The 21,629-nt window shown below is 42.9% G+C and overlaps 1 protein-coding gene across 1 annotated transcript in view; it reads right to left on the minus strand.

Annotated features, from left to right (window-relative positions):
* Positions 1-21,629, minus strand: part of LOC136863558 (nephrin) — a 1,173,968-nt gene that overhangs the window by 259,173 nt on the left and 893,166 nt on the right. The window lies entirely within an intron of this gene.

Genomic DNA, 21,629 nt, shown 5'->3' on the forward strand with positions numbered 1-21,629 from the left:
AAAACATATGACAGAGTACCGAGGGAATAGATGTTCGCCATACTGGGGGACTATGGGATTAATGGTAGATTATTGAACCGGTCTAGAAAGACAAGAATAACGGCCGAGAAGATTCGTCGTGCTGAGCACACGACACCTCGTAATCTGCAGGCCTTCGGACTGAGCAGCGGTCGCTTGCTAGTCCAAGGCACTTCAAGGGCTCTAGTGCCATGGGGTTAGATTTGATTTGGTTTGGTTTGGTTTGGTAGATTATTAAAATCAATCAAAGGCATTTATGTCGACATTTGGGGTGCAGTGAGAATTGATGGTAGAATGAGTTCTTGATTAAGGTACTTACAGGGGTTAGAAAAGGCTGTAATCTTTCACCTTCGTGGTTCATATTTTTACATGGATCATCTGCTGATAGATATAAAGTGGCACGGAGGGATTCAGTTAGGTAGAAATATAGTAAGCAGTCTGGCCTATGCTGACGACTTGATGTTAATGGCAGATTGTGCCAAAAGCTTGGAGTCTAGTATCTTGGAACTTGAAAATACGTAGATGCAATGAGTATGGTATGAAAATTAGCCTTTCCAAGACTGAATTAATGTCAGTAGGTAAGAAATCCTATAGAAATGAATGTCAGATTGGGGTTACAAAGCTGGAACAGGTAGATAATTTCAAGTAATTAGGTTGTGTGTTCTCCCAGGATGGTAGTATTGTAAATGATATTGAATCAAGGTGCAGTAAAGCTAATGCAGTGAGCTCGTAGTTGATCAACAGTATTCTGTAAGAAGGAAGTCACCTCCCGGACGAAACTATCTTCACATCGATCTATTTTCAGAACAACTTTGCTTTACGGGAGTGAAAGCTGGGTGTACTCATGACGTCTTATTCATACGCTAGAAGTAACAGACATGAACGTAGTGAGAATGATTGCTGGTACAAGCAGGTTGGAACACTGGCAGGGGGTACTCGGAATGAGGAGATAAAGGCAAATTTAGGAATGAACTCGATGGGTGAAGCTGTACGCATAAACCAGCTTCGGTTTTTTTTTTTTTTTTTTTTTTTTTTGCTAGTGGCTTTACGTCGCACCGACACAGATAGGTTTTATGGCGACGAGGCTTCGGTTTTGGGGTCATGTCAGACGAAAGGAGTAGGTTACCCAGGAGAATAATGGACTCTGTTATGGAGGTAAGAGGACGAGAAGGAGACGAGGACGACAATGGTTAGACTCCATTTCTAACGATTTAAAAATGAGAGGCCACAGAACTAGTTACAAATAAAGGATTGTGGCAGCATTTAGTACATTCACAGACGATTGCTGACTGAACGCTGAAAGGCATAACAGTCTACAATGAAGACGTATGTATGTATATTATTATTATTATTATTATTATTATTATTATTATTATTATTATTATTATTATTATTATTCTAACCACGCACTAACAGAAATGAAAACTGCCGTTAAATACTGAGATATTAAACAAATTTCACAAGGAGCGAACTCGATAGCTGCAGTCGCTGAAGTGAGGCCAGTGTCCAGTATTCGGGTGATAGCAGGTTCGAACCCCACTGTCGGCAGCCCTGAAGATGGTTTTTCGTGGTTTCCCATTTTCACACCAGGCAAATGCCGGGGCTGTGCCTTAATTAAAGCCACGGTCGCTTCCTTCCCACTCCTAGCCCTTTCCTGTCCCATCGTTGCCATAACACTTCTCTGTGTCGGTGCGACGTAAAGCAATTAGTAACAAAAGATTTTACAAGGACTGCGCAACAGTAAAGCAAACAAGATACAATGCAATTAAATAACTGCCGTACAGTTCTAAACTGCACTTAAATGCATCCTTATTACATCAGGGTAACTGAAACAATAGCATTGTATTTAAGAACTAAATATTTAAATTTCGACAGATTATTTTCTTTTCCTCTACGTGCTGACTGAAATTAAAACTGCCCTTAAATGCTAAAAGATCGAAAGAGTAAAGGAAGATGTTTACCATAATTACTCAATAACTTCTTTCGAAACTACACCGGAGACTACTAAATGTGTGGGAATATAGGATTGGCTGATTAATGTTACTCGACCTTTGCCAACATTGAAATATTTGAATAGGAACAGCAGCGTTAATCACTGACAATGCAAGGACCGTTTACTGTCTTGTCGTCCGGCTCCATGGCTAAATGGTTAGCGTGATGGCCTTTGGTCACAGGGGTCCCGGGTTCGATTCCCGGCAGGGTCGTGAATTTTAACCTTAATTGGTTAATTTCGCTGGCACGGGGGCTGGGTGTATGTGTCGTCTTCATCATCATGTCATCCTCATCATGACGCGCAGGTTGCCTACGGGTGTCAATTCAAAAGACCTGCACCTGGCGAGCCGAACTTCTCCTCGGACACTCCCGGCAATAAAAGTCATACGCCATGTCATTTCAGTGAAATACCATAAGTTGTATCACTTGAACTCCTTCTTTTAAATTCATGGCTGTCGCATAGTGATAGTTACAACGAGTGCTATACGAAATACCGAGTCTAGTACCTAGACCTATACTAAGGTAAAAACTGGGGAATGTAGAACTTATAAACACCTGTCATTATAGGTGCTCAACCAACAAAACTATAGAAATTTAAACAAAAAAATATAATATAATTTCCCATATTCCCCAATCCAATATCGGTACAAAGTAAACAACCTCCATGACCTACTAGACACCAAAATAACTACTCAACATTAACAATTTAAAAATGTCGAAAATCACGGTTATTATTAGTTGTTTTGAAAAATGTACTAATAACAGTTGCGTATAATATAACTTGCAATACGTTATGTGTTATATATTTTCTTATGTTATTACTGCCGGCCAAGAAAAGCATAACAGATGGTTGTTTTAAATAATATGAATTTAGTGAACCAAAATTAAGTTAAAAAATCCAAAAAGGTATTATTCTTCTTCTACCGCTTTCCCACATCCTGATATGGTCATGAGAGCATACTGTGTCGCAAAAGTGGTATTTGCTCAGTTTTACGGCTGGATGCCCTTTCTGACACCAACTCTATGTGGAGTGATGTATTCAAGATTGCTTGTTTCTGTGATGGTTAGTAGTGTGGTGTATTATGTGTATACGAAGAGGTGTGTGTAGGGACAAGGTCAAACACTCAGTCCCCAAGTCTCAGTAGTTAGCGAGGTGAGGTAAAATTGCCCCACCCGGCCGGGGGTCGAAACCGGACCCTCTGAACCAAACGAAACAATTCTGACTGACCACTTCAGCCAAGGAACCGGGCATAAATTATAATCAATGTAAAAATTAATAAAACATTCATTACAATGAACGTGATTCTAAAATGCATTTCAGAAACTTAACTATTTCTACTGTATGTAAAACGAAGTTTTTGGGAAGTTTTTTACTGGCTTTTCACCCATGGTATAATTTATAACCTTTTACGGTTTTCAAAGATCCCGAGGTTACATAATTTTGTCCCACAAGAGCTCTTCTGCGTGCCAATAAACTTTTCGACATAAACCCAGCGTATTTGAGCACGTATAAAAACTGCAGAACTGGGGCCAGAATCGAACCCGCAAAAAAAACTAGGCGTCAGAAGTCCAGTAAATTTCTGCCTACCGAGCTCGATAGCTGCAGTCGCTCAAGTGCGGCCAGTTACCAGTATTCGGGAGATAGTCGGTTCGAACCCCACTGTCGGCAGCCCTGAAGATGGTTTTCCGTGGTCTCCCATTTTCACACCAGGCAAATGCTGGGGCTGTACCTTAATTAAGGCCACTCCCAGCCCTTCCCTGTCGCATCGTCGCCATAAGACCTATCTGTGTCGGTGCGACGTAAAGCAACTAGCATACATACATACATACATACATACATACATACATACTGAAACCATACATCGCCGCAGCACGCGATGAGAGGAAGGTAACGTGGTCTTGGCTCTGTTCTACGGCCGGATGCCCTTTCATGGCACCAACTCTATGTAGAGTGATGTTTCTGTGGTGGTTGGTAGTGTTATGTTAGGTTATGTATATGTAGTGTTGTTCACAGTTCGTGTGGTAGGCCTACCGAACAGTATAACACTATAGCAATTCAGATAAGTTTGATAGTCAACTTTAATTGAAGTGATTTCACTCTTTAACTGGTCAGAAAACAAACATTGCAAGAAAATTCACACGTAAAAAAACCTTGAAATGTACCTTTGAAAGAGACAACAGGCCTTCGACATGGGAAACTTATGAATTGTTTCACCATTTCTTGAATCTTGCTGCGGACCAGATCTAAATGATTCAGCTGGACAACGTAGAAAATGCCGCCTTCATCAAGGCATTACCAACTACCGGTACTCTTTTTGATACAATGATTTATTAACTGCACACAATATGTCATTACAGGATTGTCGGATAGGGACGGTAAAAATCAGTGACGCGGAAACAGTACAAAACCTGCACGGGTGTTAAATGTACCACCAGAAGCCTCGATATAAACTTTTAACTTGGTTCTTTGTAAATACCGAAAAATTATCGACCACAGGCGAGATGAATGGTCTCAGCAATATTCCTTTCGAGTGCATAAATGTATACGTGCTGAACTAATGGAAACTGAAACTTCTAGACCATTCTTCATTTATGTTGAAAGATACCGCGCACAAACTATATATGATGGACAAGTGAGTACGTATCTACCTGTAATTCCACAAATCATTTGCGACCATATTATGTTAGCCGAGACGAGATATGTAAACACTGCAGCTGATACAAGTGGCGCAGGAGGTGTAGCGATTAGTCAACTGGACGCTGCTCCAGTGACCTTACCTGACAACACAGCAAAACTATAGTGACACAGTACTAACAGGTGAAGAAAATATTAACAAGTACAGGTAAGGTAAGGGTTATTCTGCCCGAAGGCAGGTCCGAACCTCCGCAGAGGTGTTCCTGAGCCGGAGTTTACGTGCGGTAGGGTGGCCAGTTCCTTTCCGCTCCTCCATTCCCTTACCCCCACCAACAGCGCGTGGCAACCCATCCAACTCCTGACCACGTCCAACGTTGCTTAACTTCGGAGATCTCACCAGATCCGGTGTTTCAACACGGCTACGGCCGTTGACTAACAACTACAGCGACCCTTCAAAATCAAGGGTAGACAGTAACAACATGAAGAAAACTACTTCCACGTACTAAAACCACTTCACCTATTGAAGGGGAATTCGCCTTGATTACAGAGTACTGGTATAAGATGAGAATTTCAGATTAAAGCGAGCGAGTGGCTGTGGGGTTTGGGTCACGTAGCTGTCAGCTTGCATATGGGAGAAAACGGATTCAAACTCTACTGAATATGTTTTTACGTTGTTTCTTACTTTAACACCAGGCAAATGCGGAATCTTAATTAAGATCACAGTTCCTTCCTTTCCAGACCTAGCCCTTTCGTATTCCATCGCCACCATAAGACCTATCTGTGCCGGTGCGGCGTAAAGCACATTGTAAGAAAAACAATTAGGTGTAGAGGTAGGGTTAGAGTAAGTTGTAATTTGTTTCTATGAATAAAATTCGTGCTGAGATATAACTAATGGCTGGAAATTATGACTACGTTGGATTTTCCATTGATTTGTCCGGCTCCATGGTAAATGGTTAGCGGCCGGCCTTTGGTCACAGGGGTACCGGGTTCGATTCCCGGCAGGGTCGGGAATTTTAACCTTAATTGGTTAATTTCGCTGGCACGGGGGCTGTGTGTATGTGTCGTCTTCATCATCATTTAATCGTCATCACGACGCGCAGGTCGCCTACGGGAGTCAATTCAAAAGACCTGCACATGGCGAGCCGAACTTGTCGTCGGACACTCCCGGCACTAAAAGCCATACGCCATTTCATTTTTTTCCATTGATTTATTGAATTTCGTTTTTCACGCATTCTTTCGCACTCCAACAAAGACTGCTCTTAATTTTCAAGATCATTTACTTTTATGGCACTTTACGGCCTGCAAATATCACTGTATCACTGGAATTCATGATCATATAAATATCGAGAAAACTCCCATATTTCTGGCACGTTGTTGAATAGCAGTCGAATTGCAACACGCTGGACTGCGAAGGAGCGTACCACACCCTCATCCGCTCCGCTTCCTGAATCTCAAGTCCTTTTCAAAGAACCATTCCATAAGACCTTCCAAATGAATGGCATGAAAAGAAGAAGAAGAAGAGCGGCTTTTGAAAGCAGGCCATTAGCGGTTGACAAGCATTAGTCATTGGCCGTCATCAAGCGTCAGAACGACACGCTCTCTCTTTTCATTTCCGCAAATCTAGACAGAGTTTCTGAAAGAAGCATTATAGCTGCCGGAAGTCTGATTGTAGGAACAGAATAACACTCACAAGTGTCACTGAGGACTCATATGTATCACCCATGCGCGACGCGCCCTTTAGTTTTTAGAGATGGGAATAATCTACTTCGGAGGCATGTCGACTGAACTAGCAAGAAAGGCTCTCTATAAAAGAAGAGTTAACACTATACTGCAGTTGCTTCTTGATTTCTTGTAGAGACTTGCGGTATCTTTGAACATTATCTCCTTGCACATAGGAGGGTAAAACTATTAGATAATCTATATGGTTGTGGTTCAAGTGATGGCGACTGTAAAAGTATTGATATGGCTCTGATGCTAAAACAGGTACTACGAGTCTTGTGATAACATACTGGAATGATAATTTAAGGTTTATGTCCTAGGGGAATGCGGACGTTTGGGATTACTGCTGTCAGCACCTTAATTGGCTACGGATGTCTGAACGGCACAGCATCCCAGTCTAACGGTGGATTGAAAGTTAGTGCACTCGTCTTCAAAACGTCGGTGTACGTCCATTTATTACAGTACTAAATCTCCAAGACGTGGAAAAACTACGTGTACAAACTTGAGGGGTGGGACCAAAATGGTATAATTTAATGCGTGTGACGATGCACCGGAACGACAAGCTGTGTACTGTACTTCACCATGCATTCCATTTTTAAACTTAGAATATCGAGATTGTAAACCCGCGCAGTCAGTTAGCATTTTATTGTCCTTAAACGTGAGAGTTCACATCAGACAATTTTGATTTCTTCAAATCATAAGTCAAGTTCTTGGTTTGTTCAGAATTTATAACTTTTAGTCTTTATAGCCTGTTAAAATAATAACTTGAAATCGGATAACACATTATGTATTTCCCAATTAAGTTTGCATGGTGCTTAATTTAAACCACGTAAAAATATTCGGCACATAGCTATAAAGCATAAAATTAATGGAATAGATTATTTAGTTCAGTGACTGCAAATTGAGACGAATGACATTAATATTTGATTAAAGTTTGTGAGCAATACGTGTTAAAAAACGGGTGAGTGTCTGCAAGAGTATGACATATGTTTGTGTAGAGATGCACTGCTAACTTACATTGTGGGAGGAAAGGGGAGTTACATGTTTTGATTCACAAATGATAATCTCCTGGTTCAGATGGAAGAAGGACTTTTCTTACTCAGACATCCCTTAAAAAACCCATGTGCTCATTCTTTCGGAGAGTAGAGGTTTGTGCACAATTAGCGTCCCTGGATCTTGAATGCATTGATCGCAATGGTGATATAAATAAGAATGTTTCGAGGTACAGTATATGACTCCTCTAAGAATTATTAGTCATGATCTGAGTGTTGAAAAGAGTCCCATGTCGTCAATAGAGGTGTTGTCTGAGATAAAAGAATGAGCAAGCACGGTTAGGGAAGCCAAGCAATACGGTTGAAGGGTAGTCACGCTGACCAGGTATTACTTGCATAAATTCAGGCCAAGTGAATGAGAAGGAAACGCCTTGGTAGGTCCAAATATGTTAACTGGTCGTGTAGGTTTCTTTAACCGCATCCGGGAGACAGTGCGTTCGAACCCCACTGTCGGCAGCCCTGAAAATGGTTTTCCGTGGTTTCCCATTTTCACACCAGGCAAATGTCGGGGCTGTACCTTAATTAAGGCCACGGCCGATTCCTTCCCATTCCTAGGCCTTTCCTGTCCCATCGTCGCCATAAAACCTATCTGTGTCGGTGCGACGTAAAGCAACAAGCAAAAAAAGTTTCTTTAATGTGTTTTACCTTATAGTATGTAAATTATACCTTTGTGCAGAACGTATATGTTTATGCCAGTTATAAGTATAGTAAGTAACATAATAAAATAAATATATGATAAGTATATAATTGATAAATAGGACACTGAAGTTTTCGTTCGAAATGATGATGCAAATTGGAATAGCTTAAGATGCATTTACAACGAAAAAGCACCCTTAAGTCTTAGAGACGATGTGAATGAATAGTCGCACATGAAAGTGGCGAAATGTACAAACTGTCTTATTATGTCAGATTCACAGCTGGCCATTAAAACTGTAACACCAAGAAGGATGTCACCGGACCCGTCGCACCAACGAGCGTGAGGACAGAATTCTGCTGTGGATGGCGATTATGGACAGTCAAATACTCTCTCTCAGGATTTCAGACACATCAGTCTTGTGTCCCCACGCACTGTCTGCAGCAGTGTGGTATCTTATCCAGGCGCCTATTACTACGACTGCCACTGACTGCTCACTTCGGTTGCCTGCGGTTGCACTGCTGCGTGCAACATCGGTCCTGGAGGAACGAACGCCATGCCTGCCTTTTCTCCGGCGAATCACACTTCTGTTCGCACCAACACGAAGGTCGCATTCGTGTCTAGCGGCACCGTGGCGCATGCCTGGTCGTATCCTGCACTATGCACCGTCATACCGGCCCAAACCCTGGAGTTAGTGGATGTTGCACCATCCGATTCCAGTCCCACTCGCACCTAGTCCGCATCGCTTGTACACTAACCAGCCAGCGACTATTATATCGTGTGATCTAGGGGGCCCGCCCCGTAATTCGGCCGGGGAACGAAAACTTTCCAGCAGTATATCGTGAAGGTGTTGAAGCCTGTCTCTGTCCTCTACATTCAGGGCCGGCCTGGGGCGCCGTGTCAACAGGGTAAGCCACAACGGCATGCGGCACACATGGGCTGACGGTTCTTCGATGACCACCATATCACATTGGCTCTGCACGTTCGCTGGATCTCTCGGCCATCGAAAACGTGTAGTCATGGTCGGACGACGCTGACCTGCCACAGGACACCTGCGGCCAGACCGATAATTTATTGCTGGGCACATATCGAAGCAGCATTAGTGGAGGTAACCCAGACGGATATGCTGTCCCACTTTCACACTAAGCAAATACTAGGGCTGTACCTTAATCGAGGCCACGGCGCTAATTTCCCAGTTCTAGCCTTTTCCCAACCTTGCAGCGCCGAAAACATTCGATGTCTTAGTGAGACGTTAAACAAATAGAAAAAATCAACACTGAACGTTATGCCTCCTGAAAGAAATGTGGTGTCCCGAGGACGACTGTACTCCTTTCCTGATCAGCCCTAAATTATTGGGAGAGCGAAAATTGAACTCAATACAATTGGATGTGTATGCATTTTTGTGTATCTATCAGGCACACACACCACAACAGTAGCCAGTATTAACAGGGGTGAGCAGTTCAAAAGTATACCGGGTGGTACAGCTGCCCCTATTCACGCAGTTTTATGCAACCCGCAGATTATAGTCGAACCTAAAAATATTGACCTTGACTACTCACTACAATGTCTGCTCTTACAACGCTTTCCATAATTCGTTTATTCGTGTCAAGCAAATCAGTATTAATGATAAAATACCGATTGATGGTAAAGAATCGTGAAAATTATGTGTCGCAGAAACATCCTGTACAGAGAATATTATTGGTGAATGACTGGAAGTAGCAGCAACACAACAGCGCTAAACAGCAGCCCGTGATAGCCGAGCTTACTAAAAGTTAGAGGAGAGTACCGGTGTTCGTTAGTAGGCGATTCGAGTCCTGTGTACGACGAATATTTTTATTGCGTTGTTGATGTTCGTGAGAGTCGTGTTGTTGACGACAAATCTAAATCATGATCAGTTCTCATATTGCAGGTACTCAGCTATGTTTGTTTTTTAAGGAGCTCTTAAAAGAGCTATTTGCAATAAAGTGAGATTGTACCGACAGCGGTGCGATGGGCTTATGCATGGCCATTCGATTAATGAAGTAAATGTTCAAAATGACCACCTGCTTCGTTAATGCACATCTGAGCACGGTGGAGGAGAGACATTCTTGCTTGCTGCAACATATGTGGTGGAATCTGCCTGCAGGCTTCCGTGATGCGCCGCCGTAAATGATTCGGGCTCTCAGGCTCCTGCTCATAGACTCTTTCCTTTAAATAACCCCAGAGGAAAAAGTCGAGTGGAGTAAGGTCAGGTGATCTAGCCGGCCATGTGACCGGACCCCCTCGTCCAATCCATCGTCCAGGATATGTCCTATGCAAGTGGTTCCGTACTGCCAACGACCAGTGTGGGGGAGCTCCATCCTGCTGGAACCACATCCGTAACCGTGTCATAAGGGGCACATCCTCCAATAAGAGTGGGAGGTACTCACGAAGAAACTCTAGATAGCGTCGTCCCGTGAGGTTTCCTTCGAAGAAATATGGTCCAATTATCTTGTCACGTAGTATCCCGCACCACACGTTGACGCCCCATTGTACCTGAAATCGAGCTCCCCTGATCCAGTGAGGATTCCAGTAATGGAAGTTGTGACGATTAACAGTGCCGTTGTTGTGAAATCTGGATTCATCACTAAAGAGAATGTCCATTAAGAAATTCGCATCAGCTTCAACTCTTTGTAATATCCATTGCGAAAATTCTATCCGTTTTGGAAAGTCATCTCCGTGAAGTTCCTGGTGCAGCTGTTGATGGAAAGGGTGGAATTTATGGCGGTGCAATATTCGCAGTACAGATACATGACTGATGTTCAGTTCATTTCCTATGGCCCGTGAGCTTGTGTGCGGGTTGTATGCAATTGCATTTTGAACAGCTTCGTCGTTATTTCCAGACGTCACTGGAGCATCCCGAACGGGGGGTAATGTATGAAATGACCCCGTTGCACGCAACCGTCTTTCAACACGTCGAAATGTATCTGCAGTTGGCAGCCTTCGTCCAGGAAATCGTTCTTGATACAAGCGTCTGGCTTCCCGTGCATTTTGCCTTGCTTCTCCATAAAGTAGTACCATATTCACATAATCATCCCGTGAATACATAATGTTTGCTTTCGTGCTAACCGTACAGTACGTGCTCACACATTGCTGCTAGGATTACGATATGCTGTTTCATGTGCCCTACGTATGAAGTGTAGACCGCTGTTAGTTGGTCTTCGAGTCGAACGTGCGCAGTTGCTTGGTTGAATGGGTGGGTCAGTATGTTGACAACACGTGCACTGCGCTTCATTCCCTGTAGTCGTTTGCCATATGGAAGTCGCATGTTATTATTCCTTTCGTATGTATGCTTTCTTTGTAAAGGTGGCAAATTACTTTTGAGACTTAAGAACGTTAAATATTTAATACGAATGGCCTTACAAGTATAATATAAAAGTAAAATTGAAAAGCTCGTAACTAGATTCGAACTCTAAATGCCTGCTAACATATCGTATGCTCGCTGCGATTGGTGCCATGTACCCACTGCAGGCGACAAAGAACTGGTCTCGTAGCTCTGTACTAATGGAATTACCTAGGCTATCGCTTCGATACTGATCGTTGATGTTAAAAGTTCTGAACTCGAATGTGCAAACACCACAGTGAACTAAAGAATCGCGTCTCTCTTACGCCCAGATAGTTGCAACCATTTTCTACGCGTTACTTGGTTGAATGAGTCCAGCGTTATGTTTCAGGTGGTATTCACAATCGGTGCGTATGTGGCGATATTTATGATACCTGTTTATTATAACTTCCGTAGAAGAATATCGGAGACTTCAGAAAGGTCTTCGTAAACGATGCCTAGGCGAATACGAAATGACATTAAAAAAAGCATGACTCAAGAATGGTTGGAACCCTTCCTGCTTCAAGTAACCTATCGAGGTACGTCTTCCATACGTAATTCCGCGCAGCTATTTGCAACGTACAAGCGCCATTCTTGTAACTCTGTATTCACGAGGAGAGCGGAAGTCCCCGCTTCGACAAGTTACTGATGAGTTACAGCCTTATGGTCCCGTTTTATGCCTGTTTTCATCGCTCTAACGGTAGTAATTACATGGCGTAAGCTATCACATCTGCTGTACAGCATTTACGTGCCACATATTATAAACTACAGTGCAAAACACGTTTCTATCAATTTCGATGTGATGAGACTGTACAAAATGGTCGTGCATTGACATGTCTGTAATTGGTCTTACCCTATCACGTTTTCTATGATACCACGACCGCCCTTTCTATCAAAAGAAAATGGCCTCTTGGACCAATCAGGTGCGCAATTCTCTACCGACAGCTATAGGCGTGTTTATGGTTTGTACAGTATAGTAACATTAGTGGAGTATTGGACACCGCTCTACATAAAATGGTACAGTGTTTTTGAGATGGACCTCACTTACTGCCTCTTGTACCATTTTTCCATTGTGCGGAGAAGTCTACATCGGGTTAACTGTACATAGCATTGCTGTAAGGTGTTGCGCAAGATGGGACTAAGAGGCATTTACGTCCTAGCTGGTTGCATATATTCGGGAAAAAATAGGGGCAGCTGTACCACCCGGTATATATTCATACAAGAATATTTTTTCTAACAGTTGATTTCTACGACCATTCCCCCTAAAGTTTCAGGATAGAATCTGTAATTCCAGAACAGTCATGCCACAGTAGTTCCCGTGTAGTGTCTTCAGTCACGGGCTATACATTCTATAGATATGCGGCCCTAGGCATGGTCAGTGTACATGACTTCTGGACATCTGATCAGTGGTTCGCATTACATGACGATGCACACCCACACACTGCTCTGTCGGTCCAATAATTTACTGCTAAACGCAAAGTGACACCTATTGCATATCTTTATCATTTTCCTGAAATGTTACCGTACGATTTCTTCCTCATTCCTCGGTACTGTTTCCAGATCTAAAATTTTGTATAATTTGGAGGATCCTCTAAAATTATTCCAGAAATTAGGAAATATTACATGATATTTTAAAAAATGTTGTACCTTCGTGGGAAATTAAAAAGAAAATCCTGACAAAAAAGAACCTTAAATAAGAAATGTGTTTAAATAGTGGATACTTCTTAATGTGTTGGAAATACTGCGAGTGAGCGGATCTCGCGGGTCAAAAATCGTTTCCGTTTAAGAAACAAGCGAACATTGTGAGATGCAGATATTCCATGACAGAATCGTCCGTACTTGCTGAAGAGGTAATTTGTTTTCAAACCTTTCGAAGTACTATGATTGTGTTTCATATTGCAATCCCATCGACCTGTAAATAATTTTCATTTCATCTTAATTTGAAACACATTTTAAGGAATAAAGCCTAAAATGTAATCTATCACATCACCGAGCTCGATAGCTGCAGTCGCTTAAGTGCGGCCAATATCCAGTATTCGGGAGATAGTAGGTTCGAACCCCACCGTCGGCAGCACTGAAAATGGTTTTCCGTAGTTTCCTATTTTCACACCAGGCTAATGCTGGGGCTGTACCTTAATTAAGGCCACGGCCGCTTCCTTCCCACTCCTAGCCCTTTCCTGCCCCATCGTCGCCGTAAGACCTATCTGTGTCGGTGCGACGTAAAACAACTAGCAAAAAAAAAATTTATCACATTCTAAAAAATTTGTTATCTATTTTCATTAAACTCACATTGTTCCCTTCCATATGGCTAACTCCGTGTCAATTCTTATGATACCTGAACTACGTTATGAATCATAAATGAAGTTACATAAATTTATAAAATAAAATGTTGCTGCCTTGTAAGTGTTTCACTCTATACGACGATCAAAAAACGTGAAAAAAGATGATAATAAGATGCGTCCGTCTGGTGCAATAAACCGATTTACTCAGTCATCTGAATGCGACCCATTATCACACGACTATATCATACTCTGTAATAAATAAGTAGTGACGGATGGAAAGCATAAAATCACACGTCACTAAACTTCAGATAAATGTTTAAACTTAGCTGAAGATTAAATACATCGCAGCGATCAATACGTGAAGAAATAAAGATCACTCCCCTCATAATAATAGTAATAATAATAATAATAATAATAATAATAATAATAATAATAATAATAATAATAATAACATCTAAATGAAAATGGTCTGCTAAGAATATTACTCAACACATGGTACGAATACATTACTGACTAAATATCATCCCAGCAGCACAATCATCGCCAGTGTGTCCTATCCCATACAACACTCGACGAATCCAGTGATATTCAACACTATTCCCTATGCACGTAAGTTCCAATGTAAACGAACATCATTAATTAATAACCTCATATTGAACACCCATTTCACTGTCGACAAGGAAAATACAAAACAATACCAGTGAGAGGCTATTATATAATATACTACGGGTGATTGTTTGGTCCGCCCTGTCAATATACACTGACTGACAGAGCAAATGCAACACCAAGAAGGAGTGGTCAGAACTTTATGCCAATTGCAGGGTAGACTGACGTCACTGAGGTATGCTCATGATGTGAAATGCGCCGCTGTGCTGCGCACGTAGCGAACGATAAATGGGACACGGCGTTGGCGAATGGCCCACTTCGTACCCTGATTTCTCAGCCGACAGTCATTGTAGAACGTGTTGTCGTGTGCCACAGGACACGTGTATAGCTAAGAATGCCAGGCCGCCGTCAACGGAGGCATTTCCAGCAGACAGACGACTTTACGAGGGGTATGGTGATCGGGCTGAGAAGGGCAGGTTGGTCGCTTCGTCAAATCGCAGCCGATACCCATAGGGATGTGTCCACGGTGCAGCGCCTGTGGCGAAGATGGTTGGCGCAGGGACATGTGGCACGTGCGAGGGGTCCAGGCGCAGCCCGAGTGACGTCAGCACGCGAGGATCGGCGCATCCGCCGCCAAGCGGTGGCAGCCCCGCACGCCACGTCAACCGCCATTCTTCAGCATGTGCAAGACACCCTGGCTGTTCCAATATCGACCAGAACAATTTCCCGTCAATTGGTTGAAGGAGGCCTGCACTCCCGGCGTCCGCTCAGAAGACTACCATTGACTCCACAGCATAGACGTGCACGCCTGGCATGGTGCCGGGCTAGAGCGACTTGGATGAGGGAATGGCGGAACGTCGTGTTCTCCGATGAGTCACGCTTCTGTTCTGTCAGTGATAGTCACCGCAGACGAGTGTGGCGTCGGCGTGGAGAAAGGTCAAATCCGGCAGTAACTGTGGAGCGCCCTACCGCTAGACAACGCGGCATCATGGTTTGGGGCGCTATTGCGTATGATTCCACGTCACCTCTAGTGCGTATTCAAGGCACGTTAAATGTCCACCGCTATGTGCAGCATGTGCTGCGGCCGGTGGTACTCCCGTACCTTCAGGGGCTGCCCAATGCTCTGTTTCAGCAGGATAATGCCCGCCCACACACTGCTCGCATCTCCCAACAGGCTCTACGAGGTGTACAGATGCTTCCGTGGCCAGCGTACTCTCCGGATCTCTCACCAATCGAACACGTGTGGGATCTCATTGGACGCCGTTTGCAAACTCTGCCCCAGCCTCGTACGGACGACCAACTGTGGCAAATGGTTGACAGAGAATGGAGAACCATCCCTCAGGACACCATCCGCACTCTTATTGACTCTGTACCTCGACGTGTTTCTGCGTGCATCGCCGCTCGCGGTGGTCCTACATCCTACTGAGTCGATGCCGTGCGCATTGTGTAACCTGCATATCGGTTTGAAATAAACATCAATTATTCGTCCGTGCCGTCTCTGTTTTTTCCCGAACTTTCATCCCTTTCGAACCACTCCTTCTTGGTGTTGCATTTGCTCTGTCAGTCAGTGTATTATCAGTTTCTAATTTTGTACAATGTTTCACTCGTACATGTTTCAGGAGCCCCAACTCCCTTTATCAGCGATCTCTACATCATACATCAATATTCCCCATATCTTAAGAACTAAGATTATTCATTTTTACATGATATATCCTCAACATATATTATTTTTTACACATATACACACAATGACCATTACTTGATAATGTTTGTTGTCATGGAACACTTTAAAACATTTATCAAAAGTCCAACTGGTTATTGTTATGTTGTACAACACTGTAAAGTACGTATTAACACGCCAGATGTTTTCCTTAGAAAATCGGCCAGAGATAAAGTGTTTCTTGCTACTGTTTGTTCTGTTGTAGCCTACTTAAGCGTAGGCCTATTACAAAATCAACTATTATATTACCAGAGTTAAAATCTTCACCTTGTTATTGTTAGAAACCTTTCTTTGCTAAACTGATTTACAATTAAATTATTTGACTCCTTAGATCTAAATGTGTAATTGATTATATGAGGTCAGGCGAAATCGTACCTTATTGGTGTCGGGCATTCGACAGAGCGGATCAAACCTCCCGTCATGTCCATGAAAGAAAAAATGAAATGGAGTATGGCGTTTAGTGCCGGGAGTGTCCGATGACATGTTCGGCTCGCCAGGTGCAGGTCTTTTGATTTGACACCCGTAGGCGATCTGCGCGTCGTGATGAGGATGAGATGGTGATGAAGACAACACATACACCCAGCCCCCGTGCCAGCGAATTTAACCAATGGTGGTTACCATTCCCGACCCTGCCGGGAATCGAACCCGGGACCCCTGTTGCCAAAGGCCAACACGCTAACCATTTAGCCACGAAGCCGGACATGTCCATGAAATAGTGGCTTGTATTTGCTCTTCTTATCGTAAAATGTTGAAGCGGAGGAAGCCAACCCGCTCATCAGCCCAACACTTAGGCCTACTAGTACCTACGGTTGCAGATTCCTACAAGTTCCTAGTATGTTTGTCACCTTGCGACCTGCCTAGCTGTGCGGTAGACTTACAGTACGTCACTCGACCAATAACACTGACGACCCACCCCACGACGTAAATTTCCACTTCAAAATAATTTAAGGGAAATTTTAAACCGCTTAGGAGGTCAAAAGCTGTGCAAAATGGTGGTTTAACACAAATAACATATTCACTTTTATGCTGCGTTCCTTGCTCGCTATCTTAACTGAAAACAGGTGTGAGATCACCATTCAGTCGGTTTTCAAAACTTAGTCGCAGAAGATATTCCACTTCGCCACAAAGACGGTTTATTTTTGTAAGCATGCTTTTCTAGTTTCCTTTGTTTGTTTTAAGGCCTTGCGACACCAAAAGCCTTCCATGTCTTATTGTGACATTAAAACACTAACAAGGAAAGTCACAGTAGCTACAGATTCATAGGACACGTGGCGTCAGATGTGACCATCGGTTAATCCTGAAGCAATCGTCTTTTGTTTTCTGTTTCTCCTCTTGGTTAACAATGGAGGGAGTGTGATATCTCAGCAGTAACGTCACCAAATTACTCCAACTTGGCTGCAGCTAAAATACAGTAGTTCTAAGTTAGATTTTTCAAATGGAAATATATGTGGTTCGGGTTTCACGTAAAACTGCCTATCTCATGCCTGTTATTTTCAGATTCCATGTGTCACATGGACAACGTGATAACTTCGCCAGCCGCGTTGCTTGGCGTTCTTGACTGGTAGCTGTTTTATCATTTCAGACACCATCTCAGTTAACTTCACACAAAGCTTGGGTCACGTATCTGTCAGCTCGGGAAATACTGTCGGCATCCCTAAGGACTGTGTCCAACTTTCACACCACTGTACCTTAATTTAGGCCATGGTCGTGCTTCCTTCCCAGTTCAAACCCTCTTCTATGTTATCTTCACCATAAGAAAAATCTGTGTCGGCCAGGCGTGAAACAATAATTAGAAAAGAAAAGGAAAGAAAAATGTTAAGTTCAAAAAGCAAAGTGAACTTCGTTCTAGCTGTAAATACAGGATTAGAATTCTTGTAGTAACAACGAATTAAATCCAGAGTATTCATGTAGGAGGCAGGCACCCCTCCTCAATGCTCTACCCTTGACAGGCATGGCAGTGTTCATGTTTTTTCCTGTTCTGATTTTCTTTCTCCAAGTCTGGTGGTCTGTCGTTTATAAGGGTAGCCTCGCGGAAAGATATCCCCACCCGAAGCTGCAGCTACTCCACTCATCTGACAGGATATACCCTTCCCTCCACCACAAGCTTCTCCAGGGTGCCTGTTTCTCTGGCAGTGTATCCGAAGTATCTGGGGTCAGCCTGGCTGTTCCGCTCGAGATGCTTACTTCTTCCAGCACGGACGTATTAGTTCGGTGTTCAGTCCAAGAGGTTAGGAGAGTGCGTCGGTAAACCCACATCTTGATGTTTTCCATTCTCCTCTTATATGCCTTTGATCGTCCAGGTCTCAGCAGGCAGACACACAACACCGGTATCACATATCTAACCGGAACTGTAATATTCTCGTCCTGAATGAGTTGCAATGGCAGGCTGCTGAGCATGTTACGGCATGCCAGATGCCAAAAATTATATTTGTATTTGTCTGTTACATTAATATATTCCTTAACCGTATTTTGCTACATACCATTATAGGATGCCCAGATCCTCTCCCGGTCAGTTACAGGTGTTGGTGGTGGGGATTGATTTAAGAGAAAGTACAACTAGGCAACCATCCTCCTGATCAGATACAGTATTCAGAGTGCAATTGGTCTTTATGCACGAGCTAGAAAATTTTGTGTCATTCTTCAGCCTATCACAGTCCGATCCTTGGCTTTGATGATAAAGAAGTGTCGACTTATGTGTGAATTTCAGTGGGCTTGCAAGACTGTCAGGAAGTGCCATTTTCTCGCTCGGTGTGCAAGGCAACAAGAAACTACTTCACTCCCTAACCCCATTTCCCTAATTCATCTATGCAATAATGCCTAGGCTATCTATGACAACTGAAAGTAGATCTTATGGGGATTCAACCAGGTTTCAGGCTGAGACTCAGCTATTAAATGACTAGGAAGTCTAAGTTGAGCGCACGATGTCGAGCCACAAGGAAATTCGCTAGATTCCTTGAAAGACCATTTCCTTCACAAACACACATGAGTTACATGCTCTAACTGGAGCGGGTCTACAGAGAGTTATGAGTTACGCGAGCAACCAGTTGATCTCTTGCTGTAGCTGTATTATTGTGGAGAAAGAAAATTAGTCTTCAAAATTATTAAAATAATAATTACTACCATAGTATGTAATATTGATTTAGTTCTTGGAATGGATTAAACATATTCAACTGCATTTGAAATTTTGTGGATGAATCTCCAATGTAATACCACTTGCTTGAAGTTTGCATCAAAATATAATGCGTATTTCCCTCCAAATTTTGTCAGTGGATTTAATGTGACATTTTTCCTTATTGTCGCAACATATTGAATCTGCTTCTGTGGATAATTAGGAATTAGAAAATGCCAGCAACCATCACTCTTCCTTAAAAGCCATAGCTCACAACGTTCTGTATGAGTGCATGTCAATAGCTTAGGACACCACATCATTGAGTAATATATTAAAAATTGCTCGAATCAACCTTGCAATTTTCTCACTGTTGTCCAGCATTAAACTTGACGGACCGATGAGGAAAGATATACATTACGAGTACTAATATTCTGGGAGTTCTGAACAATATCGCGTACGTCCTTTATGTACGAATACACGTGCTATACACCTATATAGTTCTGTACCACCACGAGATCAACTTTAAGTCGATAGGACCCGCCCATATATGATTTATCTTCAAACAACACAATAGTTTGTATCTTCGGACTTATCTAGAATTTATGGCTTCGTAAATCACGGCAGGGAAAAAGACTGATGTGAGAGGAACCGGACGCAACCTGTCGCTCTTCCCGTCACTTCTGTCCAAAATGCTAGATTTATTTTCGGTTCAACTGCGCGTTCGGAAAAGCTCAATCACGTAAATGTTATTCTCTCAATTGGAGGAAAGTAGAGGAGGGTCGGGTCGGGTGGGATAATACTGTGGGTGGTAGATCAACTGTACACACAGTGAAAAAAATACAGCTGCAAAAATATGCAGGTTTTGAGAATTGTTTTGTGCTTTAGAAGGTGATGTAGGTGTGGTTATAGAGTTCGTCTCGTTGCCTGGATGTTCAACATAGTGACCTCCGATACAGAGGTCTCCGGCTTCTATTCCTGATAAATTCCTCTAGCTCGGGGCTTAGCATTTGTATTCTTTTTTAGCAATTTGTTTTACGTCACACCGACACAGACAAGTTTTAGCGCGATGATGGAATAGGAAAGGGTTAGGAGTGGGAAGGAAGCGACCGTGACCCTAATTAAAGTACAGCCTGGCGTGAAAATGGGATATCAGGGAAACCCATCTTAAGGGCTCCCGAGAGTTGGGTTCGAACCCACTCTCTCCCGAATTCAAGCTGATAGCTACGTAACCCAAACCCCATAGCCACTTGCTCGGTGAGCTCATTTTAATGTACGTCCTCTTTACATACAACACATCACACTACCAAACACCACAGGGCCATGCTACAGTAAATACATCCTTCCACTAGGATTGGCGTCAGAAACTGCACGCGGGTGCTTCAGATACATACTCCGCAGTAGAACAGGTTATCTATCTGGTCCAGTGTAGGAGCTTTCATTGTGATGAGCGGAACAGCTACACGCAACAACGTAAAGTTGCAGAAGTTGCTTAGGATTGTGAGGGGGCAACAGACTCATCGGGAACTCTATTTGCTGAAACTCCGCGTGAGTACCCTGTACATCGCCCTGTGTATAAACAGGTCTATCTCGTAAAAATGCATTATGGTCCAATGCATAGCAATAGAACGGCCACACTATACGAATGCCGAACGTTTGGATATGCTGCTAATAAATGTTTGAACTTTGTGAACAGGACTATCAAGACAGACGACATCTAGGTCACAGTACGTTAGAGATTGTAAAGAAGAGACTACGCCAGCATGGTACGCTGCATGTGGTAACTCGACCATTGACGATACGGTAAATGGATGTGGAGGAAGTGAAAATGAAGAGTAAAGCCGTTGTCATACAAGTACTGAGGATTTGACACACGTATTGGAAATACGTCAAGTTTGAGTGCGTAATATTATTAAACAAAATCTGCACTGATACTCGTTAAAAGGGCCAAAACTCAGTGTCTGAAACCGGACGATCATGCCCTCAGCAATGTTTTCTGCGTGTAGATCGTTGAATAAGTGAGTAACGCATATCTTAGCATAACTTACATTGTTACTTAAATGTAAGTTTAAATAGTAAGTGTCTCGTGTTGTTTTGGATTTACAGGTTGCACATCCATAATAATCCAGTCCAAGACTCGTGGATTTTTTGTGAGGCTACTTGGTCGATCCATTTTATGCAACATCGCCTGCAAACAAGGCTGGCCTTGTGCGAGAGCGTAATGAGGAGAATAGCATTGAATGTTGAACTGACACGGGGCTACTTTCAACATTTGTTATCAAGAAATTTCCATCAAAATTCCTATATATATTGATTTTGCCTTCACCTTCTCTTGCTTACGAAATCGCCTGCCAATTGAGGCAACCAAACTTACTATGAATTACGTTCCTGTCGGGTGCGGCAACCCAGAATACTGCGCAGTACGTACCTGAAGCACCTGGTACTCTGAGCCTATTGAAAATATCAACTAAGTTTCGGCAAAAATGATTGTGAAATGATTCTTCTCTTACTGGTTTGAACTGTTG

Source organism: Anabrus simplex, chromosome 2 (genome assembly GCF_040414725.1).
Source record: "Anabrus simplex isolate iqAnaSimp1 chromosome 2, ASM4041472v1, whole genome shotgun sequence".
Classification (NCBI taxonomy): Eukaryota; Metazoa; Arthropoda; class Insecta; order Orthoptera; family Tettigoniidae; genus Anabrus; species Anabrus simplex.